Genomic DNA, 17,032 nt, shown 5'->3' on the forward strand with positions numbered 1-17,032 from the left:
CCCTTGTCACAGGATGTTGAGTGTCAAATGGAATTGAATATTGTGCATACAATATCACATGCAAGAACCACACAGAGGAACTTTTTTCCCATGAGGCATTGTCTCCCTCCCTGCCAATCAGGTCCTTGCAAGGGGAGACTCCTCCACTCCTATTAGCCTTTGAAATGTTTGGAGGGGAGACTTCAGCCATAGGCTGCAATTTGAACAACACTCCCCTGGGAGGAAGTAGTATTGAATAACATAGGACTTTCATCTCAGTAGACCTGGTTAGGATTGCTGTCATTTTTTTATTGTACCCATTCATCCATGCCAATATTTCTTTTGTCAAGTATATGCTTAATTGCCTGGTATAACTCTATTTGTATATGCTTAAGTGCCTAGTATAACTCCATTGCCTGTTGCCAGTGTTCTAGTGGGTTCTCACACATTTCCAGGTGGACATCTGTTTACAACTTTGAACCTTGCTTCCGGACTATGATATGTCTCCTCTCTTCGCAGCGTGATAGCACATATATGCACAACGTTCTCACACAGAAAGAACAACAATCGTTTGGGAATTCAGAGGGGGACAGAAAGTCGGGTAGAAAAGGGATGTGTTGCCATTCTTGTCAAATTTCTACTAGAACTACTTAGTAACTCACCGTACTCCTAAGTAGACCTTTGGACCTGAATATGGAAAGAACTGATTTCTGAATAAAAGTAATTTAACCAAGGACTTGTGCCTTGCTACAATGAACCAGGGATTTGTCTGCTGTATTCTGTCATCCAGAGCCTGACAATTGCTTCCACAGTCTTCCAGGCCTCTCTCCTTTTTGGAGTCAAACACAAAATTGTACCTACTCCCCCTTTTGAAAAACCATCCTTCCTGCCCTCACAGCAGAAGAAAACTTATGGGGAAAACACACATCTGTTCGGGCAGGGTGGGTGGGGGAGAATTCAAACAATCATTCTGCTTGCTTGCCTGCACTTGGGTAATGGAGAAGATTGGCAGTGAGTGTGCCCCGTTTTGCACCATCGAAAGGAAAGATTTGGATTTGCCCCCTTGTGGGAACAAAATATACAGAGCACAAGGAAACATTGCAGCAATGGGCAACAGCAGAATTCAAATGAAATAAGTTATAGAAAAAGAAAAAAAGTGAACATGAAGCAGGATTGTTTTTAATGTTGCTGCACTGCACTGGTTGGAGCGCTTTCCTACTTGGGTGTGCCCTGCTGCCACTGCCCCATGCACCAACACTCATCTTCTACGGGTTCCTTGTTGTATGTGTATGTAATTGTGCTTGAGGAAAAACTCAGTGAGTTGATTATTTAGACTAGGAGTGGGACTAATGATTGATGTGATTTTTGATTATGCATGAAAACAGTTTCCCCAGAGCCCTGTTTCTCCACTCTTCTTGAAAAGAACAGTGTGTGTTTGTGTATGTGCGGCCAAACTGTGTACAATGTACAGAAACTCGTAAAAATGAAAAAAGAAGAAGTTCAGATTCAATCTAGCACTGGCTGACCCAGAACAAGCTAGAAACGGATTAGATTCCATTCTGGAACCCCTGGAGCCAAAACTGAAAGAGACATTTTCTTGGTGCACATCCCTAATATCTACAAGGTATATGAAAAGGAACGGCAAACAATATTTATATAATTTGAGGTCCTTTGTGAGTGTTTACTCTACCTCCATAATGAGTGTTTTAAAGTTGCCCATCTGTCCAAATCCAAAGATCTATTCTATTCTATTACTTGCTGGTTAAGAATCTTCTCCCTCTCATCTTTCCTTCTTTGGGAAGGTTTATTTTGCTGGACTGGGATTTGTCTACACAACAGCCAATTCATTCTTCACCTGGGACTTATGTTCCTGCTCTACATGAACAAGGGGATGCTCTTCACATGGCAGGCCTGAAACAGGGATTGATTTGGATCTCACAGGGAACCAGAAGTTGGTGGGAAATTACTTGCTTTCCTTTATTCTATGGCCATCTGCTGGGATTTTACTCTGCCTTTACCAGGTGAGAGTTCCATGGCAGAGTTTAGGTCCAGTCCTGCTTCAGCCTTCCGGGGGGGGGGATTCCCTTCTTGTATAGATAAAATTCAAAATCTCAGTTTTTCCCTGCTTGGGTTCAGCTATCTTGCGTGCTGGTGGGTGGACGATGGTCATAGAATCTTCCAAACAGTTCTCTCAAAACCAGAATTTAATATTGGAGGTTCTATGTAAGGCAATGAAACAGGTTCATGCACACACATCCGAGCCTCTGCAGTCAGCATACTTGGGTAACTGTGAATGCCTCATTTTAAAACTTTTTTTTGAAATAACACAGAGAACCTCTGCAAAGGACATGTTCAAAGCCATCAAGAAGGCACAACAGAGTGTGGAAGGCAGTTCAGGGTCTGTTCAAGAAAGAGAAAAGCAAACCAGAATAGAATGGTGGGGGGGACTGGCCTGATCTCACTTCTAACAACTATTTCACCCTGAAGAGAAAGATCTAGGTCAGCATGAGAAACTTGCCCATCATATATCCACCCAATGATTTCTTACAATATCCTCAACATGTAGTTTTATATAGAAGTGAATAGATGACTGGACACCATGTGTACCAGGGTGCATGTTTATTCTTTTCACTCCCACCTTATCAAGAAATTAAGATATACCAGGAACAAACCAGATTAACCAATAAGAATATCAAGTACAGACTCTTAAATTAGGAGCCTGCTCAAAGAGGGTAAAGGGGGTTCCGATTCTCTGGCTGGACTGTGAAGTGGATGAGTCGAGGGAGAGATTTGGGCATCCTTTGCCGTCTCACACACTGCTGGTACAGTTAGCAGGAGGGAAAGGAGCAGGATTTCCATTGCATCTTTCAGAGCTGCAGCAAGTGGTAATTTTGATTAATCCAGACCTCATGAACAACTTGTCACACTCTGACTCATCTGACCATTTGACACATCCGTAAGTATTCCAAACTAGTTCTTTACCTGAGAGAAAAAATACAGTATTGTGAATCCAGTGATGGGAAAGTGATGTCACAGAGAAGCACAAAGTAATTGGGGCAGGGATGAATAAATTGTGCATCTCGATTCCAGTTTCAGATTATTTGGAGTACAAAGTTGAGGGGTCTTTATTCCCCAGAAACTACATAGACTTGCACTGAAATTGTCTACATCTTCATGGCACCTCTCTGAAGAGGGAGCTTCCCCGTCTCTCTGCTGTGCCACTATGTCAGATGTACAGATGGTATAGAAAACAATGAGATGTACCCACTCCGTGGACAACACACAAGCAGGAAAAATACCAATATTTTATATTTTTATTGCTATTTTTCCTGCTCGCGAGATGTCCAGATGGTGGCAGTACTGGAGAAAAAAAATAGTTCTATTGTACCCTATGCATTCTTTGTATCTGTTCCAGTACCACAAGATAAACAATTACCCACCTACTTTTCTATCTCTCATCTTTAGGGGTGCCCCTTAAAAATCTTTACATTTTCAGGGCATCCGCTTTGTTCTCCCAAATTTTGAGGCTGCCCTTACTGATGAGAAGACCAGAAGAATCAACAGAGTTACACTTCATCTACCAGGGCAACCAAGGCTGTTTCACTCTCATAAACAGGACTGAAGCCAGTTTGAAAAGGATCCAAGCAATCTGCTTAATCTAGGAATGCCTGAAGTTGTCCAAGTGCTACCTGTTCTTGTTTGAGACTGAGAGCAGAACCTCAAGTGACAAAAGGCACAGATTGGACACTTGTCTCCTTCCCTCAAGTTTTGATGGGAAATGTAGGCAGCTTGGCGGAATGCTGGACAAGTGACAGTTGAAAAGTCCATTGGACAGCAGTCAGAGAGCGAAGCTGCGAGACCAGGATGCCTACATTTCCCCTCAAAACTTGAGGGAAGCTGACAAGTGTCCAATCTGTGCCTTTTGTCACTTGTGGTTCTGCTCTGATTGATAGCTTCTGAGACCTCCTGGGTCTAGGGTAGGGTTCCTTAGCAATGGATGTACTATAGCCTGTTTCAAGTCTTCAACAACCACCCCAAACTCTCAAAGAGGCTGTCATGTTCTGGCTATGCCGGGAAGGCCTAGCAAGGCCGCAGAAGCCTATTAGCAGTGGGAGTAGGCTTGCCTACAATTCCCAGGAGCCCCTTGGCCGTTTTTGCCAATCAGAACACAGGGGGCTAGTGCTATATAATTCTGGGAAGGAAAAAGCCTGGGTTCTTTCTCCCAGGGAGCAGGCCAGATGAGGTTTTTGCTAGGGAGAAAGGCCCTTATCCAGGTAGGATGAGAAGACAGGCCTGGCAGACAGAGGGACAGTGAGTTCCGTTGCTCTAGGGCCTTGTGTTATTTTACTTTCACCCATCTATGTTTGCTAATGCACCTTGCTTGCTTCTTTGTTTGTTTGTTTGATATTAACTGACCTCCTTGTAAATAAATCCTTTTGTTTGTTATTACTCTGCTGGGTCCTCACACCTGTTTATTGGCCAAGCTACAGAGGTCAGAAGGGTTGGGAGAGTACTCTGGGCCTTCCCAAGGGGCCCTAAATCCCAGACTGGTGGCAGCATACAGTGGCTCACTCTACCTGAAGCAAGACAGAGATATATTAACCACCTCTTGTTCTCAGTCAAGGTTATAGTTGTGTATCTCATATTAATAGATTTATAGTATGTGTGTGGTTGGTGGGGTGGCACACATGGCATACAGTAGCAATGTGGCTCTTCTGGTTAAAGTTAATTGTGAAGGAGGCTTACTCTGAGCTGTGCAGAATAACTGCTTTAGAAGGACATGGTGAGTGTGAGCAAAAGATCAGCTGCTGGCTCATCTGTTTGTCGGTGCCTGGTCCCTATACATTTTAAAGGATTATCAGTCTCTGTGACAGTAGACCTGGAATCAGTAGGCCTCGCATAGAAAGTAATAACCCTTTAAAATTAAAGGCACCAGGCAGCACCATACAGCTGTTTGCTGGGCCAGCTTCCTCTCTTCACACTCCCCATCTTGAACTCTGAAATATTTCAGAAATTCCAGAAGATAATTTCTGTTACTTCCAGAATTTTGGAAATGTTTTGAGTCACTTCCTGAGCTAACCTAAAAAAGTGAATTTCTGGTATATTTTAGTCTTGTCTATCCCCTAATACACATCCCTACAAACCTCCTGTATTCACTGTCACGCCCTATTTGGCAACCCAATTACTGAGCAGTCCACTTGTCTTCCAAGGTATATTTTTCTGCCTTCTATGACCTCCTTTCAACTGCTAGTCCAGACATTTCAGGAGCTGATGGAATGTAGTGTAGGGAGGTCCTTGGCCTCCCAGTATTAATAGGGTCACAACCATGTCCACAAATCTCCAGCTCAGAGCTCACTTCTTTAGTTGGACACAGCCTGAGGAACCCTCCAAAGAGGAACAGGAGGTGTTACCTTGGTGAGGACTATTTGGGGGCACAGGAGAGGCCCAATATCACAAGACCATTCCCAGACCTGCACTCCAAGGCCTCTGGGGCCAGAAGCATCATCTCAAGAAGATGCCACAGACTCAGCTGGCTGCAGGGTAGATGCCCCTGTCCCCTGCAAGGCCAGATCCTGGGCCACTAGTCCCTCTGTTATCCCCGCACCTGGCAGGTGTGATGACAGAAGAGGATTCAACCCACTCACATCTCCATGATTTTGTATTTTGTACCCTGAACCAATCTGAAACAGCACATTTCTATTATATTTTAGTTTGTATATCCCCTAATACATATCCCTACATACCCCCGATATTCATTGTCATGCCAAGTACTCTATTTGGCAACACAGTTACTGGGCAGTCCACTTGTCTTCCAAGGTATATTTTTCTGCCTTCTATGACCTCTTTTCAACTGCTAGTCCAGACATTTTGGAAGCTGATGGAATGTAGTGTATGGAGGTCCTGGGTCTCCCAGTATTAGTAGGGTTACAGCCATGTCCACAAATCTCCAGCTCAGAGCTCACTACCTTACTTGGGCACTGTCTGAGGAACAAAACCCTCCAAAGAAGAACAGGAGGTGTTACCATGGGGGGATGATTTGGGGGCACAGGAGAGGCCCAATATCACAAGACCATTCCCAGACCTGCATTCCAAGGCTTCTGGGGCCTGCTCCTGAAACACCACTCAAGAAGATGCCACAAACTCAGCTGGCTGCAGGGGAGATACTCCTGTCCCCTGCAAGGCCAGATCCTGGGCCAACAGTCCCTCTGTTCTCCTCACACATGGCAGGACAGAAAAGGGCTGAGCCCACCTGAAGCTCTGTGATTTTGTATTTATTGAACATACCTTTAGGACCTTTATAGACAGTTCGTGTGAAACATTTCCCACGATCCGATGTGCATAGTTCTTCCTGAGGACAGTTCTTAGAAAAGTAATATCGACATCGATTACAAAGGAGTCCTTGGGCTGGGGAGAAAAAGTATCTTTGGAAAGAAGATTCCCAAATGTTTCTAATTCACTAAAGAATCCCATTGTTTTCCCTCACAAATATGAACATTGATAGTTTTGTCACCTAATATTTTCCACACCTAACTTCCACACTTCATATTTTTCTTTCTCATAAATTGAAATGTGCATAATTTAGGCATTTTGATACTTAGCCATACATTTCTATTTCTGTTGGCATCAGATAGGAAATCTCATGAGTTGGCATGTTCCATACTCTTACTTGTCAATGATCAAACATCAAATTTTACTTCAAGCTCAACTATATATATTGTAAAATATGAAATAGTGGCTTGGATCTTACCCCTTTTTGGGTGGTGGAAAGTGCCTTCAAGTCATAGTGGATTTATAGCAACCCCTGCAGGGGTTTTCAAGGCAAGAGACTAACAGAGGTGGTTTGCCATTGCCTGCCTCTGCAACCTTGGTCTGCTTTGGAAGTCTTCTATCCAATGACTAACTAAGGCCAGCTCTGCTTAGCTTCCAAGATCTTATGAGACCAGGCTTGCCTGGGCCATCTGGGTCAGGGGACCCCTATCCTACCACTCAGCTAAGCAAAGTCTATGTATTTCTTATTTATTTATTAAAATATGTATACCCCAGCTTTCCTTTTGGCCCAGGTTTGAAGCCTTCTTCCAGTCTAAGGAGACTTGCAACAATGTAAGTGGCTCTTTTGTTAGAAGAAGAGTTGCTTAAGCTGGAAGAAGGCTCTTTAGGCTGCAGGAAGGCTCCTTGGGGATAGTTGGATCTGCCCCTACATTGCATTCTAGGTCAAGTATTAAATTAAAATGATCTTGAAATCAAATACAATACAACGTTAGAGGAAATTACTTTGCATTTTGTAAATACTCAAGAATTTGAACATTCAGAGAGTGCCCAGAGAAAACTTGATATCCAAGTTTGCAGAACAGAAATATAAGGACACATTTCTTAGAAACATAAAGTGGTTAAACTCTCTTCAGTGCAGAAAATCCATAGCCACCTTCCCCCAATCCTCCAGTCCAATACATCATCTAGTACAATTTCCTGAACAATGCAGAAAATTTATAGCTACACTTTCAATCCCTCAGTGACCCCTGCTCAATGCCCAGAGGAAGGCAAAAACGCTCCAGGATCCCTAGCCAATTTGGCCTGAAGGAAAATTCCTTCCTAAACCCAAAGTGGTGATTGGCATTACCCTGGGCATATAAGAAAGGGCCACGAGAACTGAGCATTGGCTCTTTCCTTCCTGCCCTCCCTCTCACAATCTATCTAAGTTCATACTAATTCGTACAGAGCCAGTATAGTGTGGTTAAGAGCGGCAGGACTCTAATCTGGATAATTGAGTTGATTCCTTACTCCTTCACTTGAAGCCAACTGGGTGACCTTGGGTCAGTCACAGCTCTGTGGGAGCTCTCTTAGTCCCACCCACCTCATGATCTGAAGAAGTGAGCTGTGACTCACAAAAGCTCATATCACCTACCACAAATGTTTTTAGTTTCATAAGTGCTACTGTACTTTTGATCTTTTCTACTGCCTGGGATATGAAGGTGAGCATTATAGCCCCAAATTATTACGGTCTGGATTATAACCCAAGCCAGAGAATAACCCCTGTCCTTCCTTCACTTCTATCACTGATCAGGCTCAGGTGCTGAAGCTCTTGAGGTTCCACTGTGCTCTGCCTGGATCCTGCAAGAGAGCACCACTCTCAGCACTCTGCTACAGGGAGGTTGTGTGCAGACAATCTGGTACTTCACCTGTTTTGTGCCATCTCTGCCTGGACATCCTGCCACCATTCCTGAAGACATGGAAAGGATTCTGGGGGCATGCAGGCTCAAAGTTCAGTCCTGCCTGAAGGCCCAACATCCACAGTTTCTCTTGCAGCCTCTGGCAGAGTGGCCTTTGGTGCTGCTAGTTTCTCCTCAACAGGTGCCTCTGCAGTGCTGGGCCCAACCTGGTCATGCTTATCCTCCTCAGCCACTGAATTGGGGTCATGATTACAGATGGGCATGAATCTAACTACGAACCAAAAAAAACGCATGAACAAAGTCGGTTCGTGGTTCGCAAACCAGTGGTTCATGGCAGCTTGTTTCCGTGAACTTCCACGAACTGGTTTACTGGTTTGTTTGGTTCATATTAAAGGGGCAGTTTAAATGACCATTTCTTCAGGCAAATGGCCATTTAAATTTTTCCTGCCTCTTGCAAGCAGCAGGTCGCTTTAAACTATCAGCTGGCAGGTCCATCCCTGTCCATCATCTTCAACGCCTCCTGGAGGACTGGGGATGTGCCACAAGATTGGAGAAGAGCGAATGTTATCCCAATCTTTAAGAAAGGGAGGAAGGATGACCCGGGAAACTACAGGCCGGTCAGTCTGACTTCTGTTGCTGGGAAGATATTAGAACAGATTTTAAAGGGGTCAATCTGTAAGCATCTAAAGGACCGCTCAGTGATCCGGGGAAGTCAGCATGGTTTTGTTCCTAACAGATCTTGCCAGACCAACCTGGTTTCCTTCTTTGATCGAGTGACCAGCTTACTGGATCGGGGGAACTCTGTTGACGTGATTTATCTGGATTTCAGTAAAGCTTTTGATAAGGTCCCCCATGACATTCTGATGGGCAAACTGGAAGACTGTGGAGTAGACTATAGGACAGTTCGGTGGATAGGGAACTGGTTGGAGGACCGCACTCAAAGAGTGGTGGTCAGAGGTGTTTCATCAGATTCGAGGGAGGTGTCCAGTGGGGTGCAGCAGGGCTCGGTTTTGGGCCCAGTACTTTTCAATATTTTTATCAGTGATCTGGATGAAGGAGTGGAAGGGCTGCTCATTAAATTTGCTGATGATACCAAATTGGGAGCGGTAGCAAACACCCAAGAAGATAGAATTAAAATTCAACAAGACCTGAATACTCTGGAGAAGTGGGCAGCTGTGAATAGGATGCAATTCAACAAAGACAAGTGCACAGTATTACATCTGGGCCACAAAAATGGGAAGCACAAATACTGGATGGGGGATACACTTCTGGGCAGTAGTATATGTGAAAGGGATCTTGGGGTAAGAGTGGACTGTAAACTGAATATGAGCAGTCAGTGTGATGCGGTGGCAAAAAAGGCTAATTCAATCCTGGGTTGTATCAAAGGGACCATAGCGTCGAAATCGCAGGAGGTCATAGCCCCTCTCTATACTACCTTGGTCAGGCCACACCTGGAGTATTGTGTGCAGTTCTGGAGGCCTCACTTCAAAAAGGATGTGGACAAAATCGAGAGGGTGCAGCGGAGAGCAACAAGAATGATCAGGGGTCTGGAGACTGAGCCCTACAAGGAAAGGCTGAGGGCCTTGGGAATGTTTAGTTTGGAGAAGAGGAGGTTGAGGGGGGACATGATTGCCCTCTTTAAATATTTGAAAGGCTGTCATTTGGAGGAGGGCAAAGAGCTGTTCCAGTTGGCAGCAGAGGGTAGGACACGAAGCAATGGGCTAAAACTACATGCACAAAGGTACCGGCTGGATATTAGGAAAAACTTTTTCACGGTCAGAGTAGTTCAAAAGTGGAATCAGCTGCCTAGGGAGGTGGTGAGCTCCCCTTCACTGGCAGTTTTCAAGAAGAGGCTGGATGAATACTTGTCAGAGATGCTTTAGGCTGATCCTGCACTGGGCAGGGGGTTGGACTAGATGGTCTGTATGGCCCCTTCCAACTCTATGATTCTATGAGGTGGCAGGGGGTATCCCCCCCTCACTGCCTGCCAGCTGATAAAGGGACCTGCCATGAAAAACCATGAACCACAAACACCATGGTTCATTGGGGGGGGTTCATGCCCATGTCTAGTCATGACACCACAGAGAGTAGCTGCGAGACTTTGTTCAAGGGCCTGGAGAATCAGACCCCATGACCCCATCTTCTTAAAAATTGGGAGTTCTCTAAAGGCCAGGCTGCCCTCCCTCCTTTGCTCTTTTTTGCATGAAAACAGATCCGCCAGCCCCTCAGAAACATTTCCCCATAGGTAATAATGAAGCCAGGGGGGAAATGGATCTGAATTTAAAAACAGTATTTTTGACTCAGATATTGGGAATGCCAATATTTATCAGATGCATGATACCTCTATCAAAAAAAGAATTAAGTGCACACACCCGTATGTCCTGCTACTCACGTACTAGTTGTGAAGAACAGCAGACTAAAGAAACCAAGTAGAAGAATCACATTCATTTTGGGTTAACTTTTGCAGGCGGAGGAGAAGATGTCGGGATGCTCCGCAGCTGTGAAGATCTTCAGCTACATCTGGGCAGGGGTTCAATTTATTCTCTCCAAGACTCAAGGAAAAGGCAACAGGGTGAAAAAATGAAGGTGTGGCAGAGCCTTCTTGCGGAAAGATGCGCAGAGTGCATAAATACATTTTTAATTGTTATTTTTAGATTGTATAATATATCTACCGGAATAAGATGATGATATCTTGAAGATATACAAGACTGATGCATAGCTACCGGGAAGGGACCATTAAAAAAATCTGGCATCTTTTGTTAAATATTCTACTGAAGTATCATGTGTTATGAGGTTGCCAGACTGCTACTATTTTGGGAAAGCTCTGGCCTTACTTAACAAGTGGTGGTTTAGGTGTTTATTTCAATCTGTTACCAGAATATTTTAAAAGGTTTGCTCATTATTGGTGTCCGGGAACAAGGTGTACCTAATATGATCTTAGCCACACTTTGGGGCACCTTTTTCCTTACTGTTGTCCACCTCAGACTTGTATTCATGCTTGACAGTCACCTGCGCAACATCAATACAATATCCAAGAAGTCGGTAGGACTTCCTCTCATTGCACAAGGGGGAAATCCTCTCTAGGGGGTGCGCATTCGAGAATTCCCAAGCTGAAAATATACATGGAAATCACTGTTTGAAGTTGTTACTGCTTTTTTTTAATGGTTACAAAAATCCAGGATTCTTGGGCGTTTTGAAAACACTGTCCGCTCTCTGGAAAAATATATGTACTTTTTCGTGTTTGGATGCTTGCAGCAGCAGCAGCATGTTTTGATTTCTTTGATTCTTTGAATTTCCCAGGCAGTGGCTTGGAGAAAGAGCTCCCGGCTATTGCACACCAGGCACAGGGCCCAGCAGAGCTGCAGTTCTGACTCATTCCTTCTCCTTCCTTTTCTTTTCTGGGTAGGAGAGGCAGGGCCCTTTCTTTCCCTCTGCAAGGGGGATGGCTGGGGGCATCTTCTTCAGAGGCTGGAGGAATTGGGCCTCTTGGTCCAATTCACTTGAGAATTGAGAGTTCTTCAGTAGATAGGCAACACTAGTTCTGCTGCACTTTTGGTGTCCTTAGACTGAAAACAGCCACTCCAGCCACCCTCAAAGAGCCCCCCATAAGGAATAACAGAACCTGAATAACCCTGGAACCCTGGGAAAAATGGAACCTGCATCCTGGAAGAGTATTTGGGGTCCAACTCCTGAATACCATTGAATACTCATATTTAGATACTTCATAAAATCCAAATCCAAAAAATACCATTTTCCCCAGGTAAATAGCCCTAGTCATCTCATGTTTCTGATCAAGCCAGGGTTACTGCAATGTATCACAGACTCCTGGGATTTTATGCTTACCACCAGTTTCCCCACCAAAAACCAACCCAGACCCCAGATAAGGACAGATAACTTTCCCAGCAGGTCCTTGAGTCTGTAAATGATCAGGTAGACTGTCTCCTCCTCTCTCCCCTCCCATAACCATAACGTAGCTAAAACCATCTTGTTCTGAAAGATTAAGGCCAACTCAAGGATAAGGTATTCCTGGAGACTGGGGGGAGGCTTCTGGAAAAGGCAGGTTTGGGGGAGGTGAGGGGCCTCGGCAGGATATAATGCTATAGTGTCCACCTCCAAGAGAACTGATCTCTATCTTTTGACGTTGTAATTCTGGGGTTTAAATATTTTTTGTTTTTTCTGTGTCTCTTTGTGGGGGAGGCAGTAAATAAGCCACTCTTAGTCCACTAATGTATATTAATAAAAGGATCTGTCTGTCCATCCATCTTTTCCATCTGTGACCAGCACAAGTCATGTGGAAATAAAGCTCAGAGCCTCAAAGTTGGCCACCCAGTTCAGAATGATGACAGAGGTGCTAGGCCAAAAACAAATGTAATAGGAACATGTCTAATGCAATCTCCAATGAAAGCTAAGACTGTCTGTTTGTGGCAGGCATAACTCATTAGAAAATAAAGCTAGCATTGGACACTCCCTTCAAGATGATAGTGGGACTCGCAAAGCCAAAAATAAAGGCAGCATCCTATCCCAAAACATATCCAGAAATCCCCACTCTCCCCCATGCTAGATTTGGGTCCGGTGGCACCTTAGAGACCAATGAGATTTTCAGGGTATAAACTTTTGAGAATCAGATCTGCCTTGTTCAACAATGAGTTGAAAGCTTACACCCTGAAAAAATCTTGTTGGTCTCAAAGGTGCCACTGGATTCAAATCCTATTTACTTTTTTCCCAGTTTTCACCATTGATATCAGTGCTTGAGATGTTTCTGTACCATCTCTACTTCATCTAACAAGTTATTCCAAATGTACGTATCATCTGTGTGTGCTACGTGTTTGATCCTGTATTGTATTTTGACCTACCTCAGCTACCTCACATGGTTGTTGTGTAGGTAATATGTGGGGAGGGGGGAGACCAATGTAAGCCCCTTTCTGTCCCCATTGGGGAAAAGGCAGCACAGACAGGGAGGGTGTAAAATACCCTTTCTTTGATAAAACCAAGGGCGTTAAGAACCTCACTGCCCAACCACAGCCACTGTGGTTTAGTGGTAGTAGGGATTAGAATGTCGGCCTGCTAGATCCTAGTGTGGAGATCCAAGTTCTAATCCCTACGTTGCCACCGAAAGGAGCTGATTGACTTTGGGCCAGGCTAGGTTGTGACAATAAAAGGGAGGAGGGAACAACGTAAGCCACTTTGGATCCCCCCTAGGGAGAAAAGTGGGTCATGACATTTGTTGTAAATCTCAATTTGCCTACAGTTTGCTAGGAAGGGATAATCTCTGAAGCTGTTGTTTCATTTAGCGCAGGAACTTCTCTCATCACCCAGAAGGCAGAGGCCAATTATGAGGCTCCAAGTTTTATCTTTGGAGGAGTTATGGTTACCACAAATGGATGGACAGGTGAAGCCTATTACAGATGGATAGGGAAAGGTCTATAGATGACTTTCAGAAAAACTGGCCTTCAAAATGTAGAAGACACAATTACAGAGGGATTTTCTGGATGAGACACTGGGCAAATGGGGTTCTTAGAGAGGTTTTCATGAAGTGATTTATGTTGGAAAAACCACACCGAGTTTATTGTCCTGTCATGGAAAATATGTTACCTGGAAATGTTTTGGAATAATGTTTGTTTGGCAAAAAGAACCATGCCTCCTTTTAATTATTCAGCTGTTGCCATCAGTCATTACTGTTCCCAAAGCATATTCCAGTTATAAGGAATCAGCAGTTGCTGTTCCCAGAAGATGCCCTGTTCTCATTAACAGGAATGTGATTTAAACATAGTTTTCCGCAGGAACTCAGTACCCCACCCTGACTGTTTACCCATTCCTTTCAGAGGATAAATAGAAACCACCTGTCTGTTGGGAGGTATCTGGGAGGGAGATACGGGCAAGAGCGCTGCCTTATCCTGTTTGGTAATTGCCCCTCTGAAATCAGTGATGAACCAGCTTCTTCTCCTTGGCTTCCCTGTCCTGCTCTTCTGTGCTGTTGGTAAGTAAATAAAGGGACAGAGATAAGGGAAATGGAGTTTTGGCTTGGATAGCGAGAAGGCTCCAGTGAGTGATTTGTAAAAATACTTCAAAAGATGATGAAAAAAAGTCCAGTGGCCTCTTGAAGACTAAAAAAATTAGTCTAGGAAAAGCTTTTGTTACTCAGAGCTCACTTCATCAGATGCACGAATGCCTGCTATTACATGGGCTCTGACTATAGTTGCCAACTCTGGCTTGTGAAATTGCTGGAGATTGGGGGATAGAGCCTGGGAAGGGCAGGGTTTGTGGAAAGGAGGAGCCTCAGCATGGTATAATGCTATACCATTCAAAGCAGCCAGGGAGAGCTATCTTTATATTCTGGAGATCACTTGTAATTCTGAGCAATCTCTAGGTCCCACCTGGAGGTTGGTAACTTCATCTCTGACACATAGAGCTTTATTCCAGAATAAATTTTCTTCATCTTTAAGGTTCCACTGGACTTTTATTTTGCTACAACTGACTAAGGCTGTTTCCACATGCCCTTAGTGGGATGGCCCACTCACCACATGCTGGCGGCTTTTCCAGACCTCTCCATTTGCAAAATGTTTGCAGGCCATTTGGCTTCCTTTTTTTCAGTGTGTTTTCTGGAAACACACTTTCCATGGTCAGAGAAAAGGCACCAAAAACGGAAGCAAAATGACCAGCTAACATTTTGCAGATGGAGATGTTGCCAGCATTCTGTGGCATGACTACTCCTCTGGATTTATTATCATAAGATGATAAGAGTCTAAATTTGTTGGGGGGACTCCAGAGTTGACTGTACAGAATGCAGAGCTGAGGCCTGGAGGCATGGCCATGCTTGCTGTGGAAAGCAGTTGCAAAATGGAAGGCTGCCAGCTTCCTTGCACAATTTTTAACACTATCCATTTACAAAACGCCATAAATCACATTTGTGGCGTTTTGTAAATGAATGGCGTAAAAAATTGCGAGGAAGCTGGCAGCCTTCTGTGAGTCTCACGCTATTTAGAGACCATGGGGAAACGGCCTATATCACTTCAGACTACAGGGGAAAGATTGATTGATTTCTCAGTTACACATTAGACTTTTTCCCTATGGCCCTTCCATAGCTGAACTAAACAAAAAGCCTATATATACTTACTTTTTAAAAAAACATACAATGATCTGGGCAGGGATTCTTAGCTGAGTCTGGCTCCCAGCGAAAGAGAGGAATACCTGGTTGGAGCCTACCATGCCTGTTGCAGCCTCACACATGGCAGTGGATGGGAAGGATCACATGTTTAAAATCCCCATGAAGATTAAAAAGCAGCAGGACAGACCAAGAAGTCTGCTAGAAAGCTTGTCATTTATGTGTTAGACTTCTGCTTTCAGAAAGTATTGTTAATGGGACTAGCATGATGGTGAGGGTGACGACAGGGCCGGATCTAGTGATCCCGGCGCCTGGGGCACCGCTTGTTGGTCCCATGTGCGCGCTCCCGACGCAGAGTGATGATGTCATTTTGGTGACGTCATCGCACCGGCGCCGGAGGCAGCGTGCGGGGCTGGGAAGCCGCCTGCGCCATTCACTTCTCCGCAGGTGAATGGCACGGTCGGCTTTGCAGCCCCCTGCACTGTCTTTCGCCTGCCCCGTGGGACAGGGGGCAGCCAGCTGCCCCCTCTCCTGCGGGGCAAGCGAATGGCGTGGGCGCCCGCGCTGCCCTTTGCCTGCCCTGCAGGACAGGGAGTGCGCAGCAAGCCGGCCGCCCCGTCCTGCGGGGCAAGCGAAAGGCAGTGCAGCTGCCCATTCTGCCACCTGCGCTCTCCGGCAGCTGGGAGCTGCTCCCGGCGCCCCCTCCCTGGCAGCGCCAGGGGCAGACTACCCCCCTGCCCCCCCTTGATCCGGCCCTGGGTGATGAAGGCCTTTTTATATTAAATTGGCCAGTGGTTTACCTTTTCAGATCCAGCCCTGGGAAAGCCAGGAAGGAAAGAATGATAAACACCATTTACTGTATCTGATACCCTGGGAGAGATGTTGTTCTAGCCCTTTGGCACCATCATAAAACCAGAGGCCTGAGAGAAAAGGAAACGGTGACCAGGGGGGCAGCTAGCCATGGTGGCCGAGAGGGACTGGTTTTAGGGGAGGGAACTCCTCTTTGCCCAAGGAATAGAGTTTATAAAAGGCACTGCAGGCCTTTGAGGGTGTGGTTCAGCCGGGACTAGAGAATGGGGGGAGGAGGGTTTCCAAAAGGGCAGGTTTGCTTTCACCTTTCCATTCAGTGGACCCCCATCCCAGCAGGGGAAGCCTCAGGTGCTAGTTGGGAGCTGCTTGCAATAAACTATCCCATATGCAAACTGTAGAATAGCCCCTAGTCCCCAAAATATGCTTTTGAATACATTCACTGCAAATATTGGGAAAGAATCAAAGACATCAAAAGCAAGCAAGAAAAAAAAACACATAGCAGGTTTACTTACAGAATGTGATGTCAAGCTAGGGTTGCCAGCTCCAAGTTGGGAAATTCCTGGAGATCTGGGGGGTGAAACCTGGAGAAACATGGAGAGAGTGGGATTTGGGGAGGGAAAGGACCTTGGCATGGCATAATTCCATAGAGTCCACCCCCTAAAGTTGCGATTTTCTCCAGGGCTGTTTCCAGATGGCTTATCTTCACCCGGAACGTCATACCTTGTTGCGGTGAAAAAGCGAAATATTGCATTTCCTCTCGCGAGTTTTGCACAACGTCGCACAAAACTCACGAGAGGAAATGCGATATTTCATATTTTCACTGCAACGAGGCGTGACGTTCTGGGTGAAGGTAAGCCATCTGGAAACGGCCCAGGTGAACTGATCTCTGTGGCCTGGAAACCAGTTGTAATTCCAGATCTCCAGCTACTACCTGGAGGCTGGCAACTATATGTCAAGCTGTCTTATTAAAGGC

At 45.2% G+C, this 17,032-nt stretch overlaps 1 long non-coding RNA gene across 1 annotated transcript; it reads right to left on the reverse strand.

Annotated features, from left to right (window-relative positions):
* Positions 1-2,602: 2,602 nt before the first annotated feature.
* LOC129329245 (uncharacterized) lies at positions 2,603-11,001 on the reverse strand. The gene is made up of 3 exons (XR_008596936.1): positions 10,544-11,001; positions 6,265-6,384; positions 2,603-2,961 (listed from the first exon to the last, which is right to left on the reverse strand). It is a non-coding gene; the product is annotated as an uncharacterized LOC129329245 (long non-coding RNA).
* Between the last annotated feature and the right edge of the window lie 6,031 nt (positions 11,002-17,032).

This window comes from Eublepharis macularius, chromosome 4 (assembly GCF_028583425.1).
Source record: "Eublepharis macularius isolate TG4126 chromosome 4, MPM_Emac_v1.0, whole genome shotgun sequence".
In the NCBI taxonomy this organism is placed as follows: Eukaryota; Metazoa; Chordata; class Lepidosauria; order Squamata; family Eublepharidae; genus Eublepharis; species Eublepharis macularius.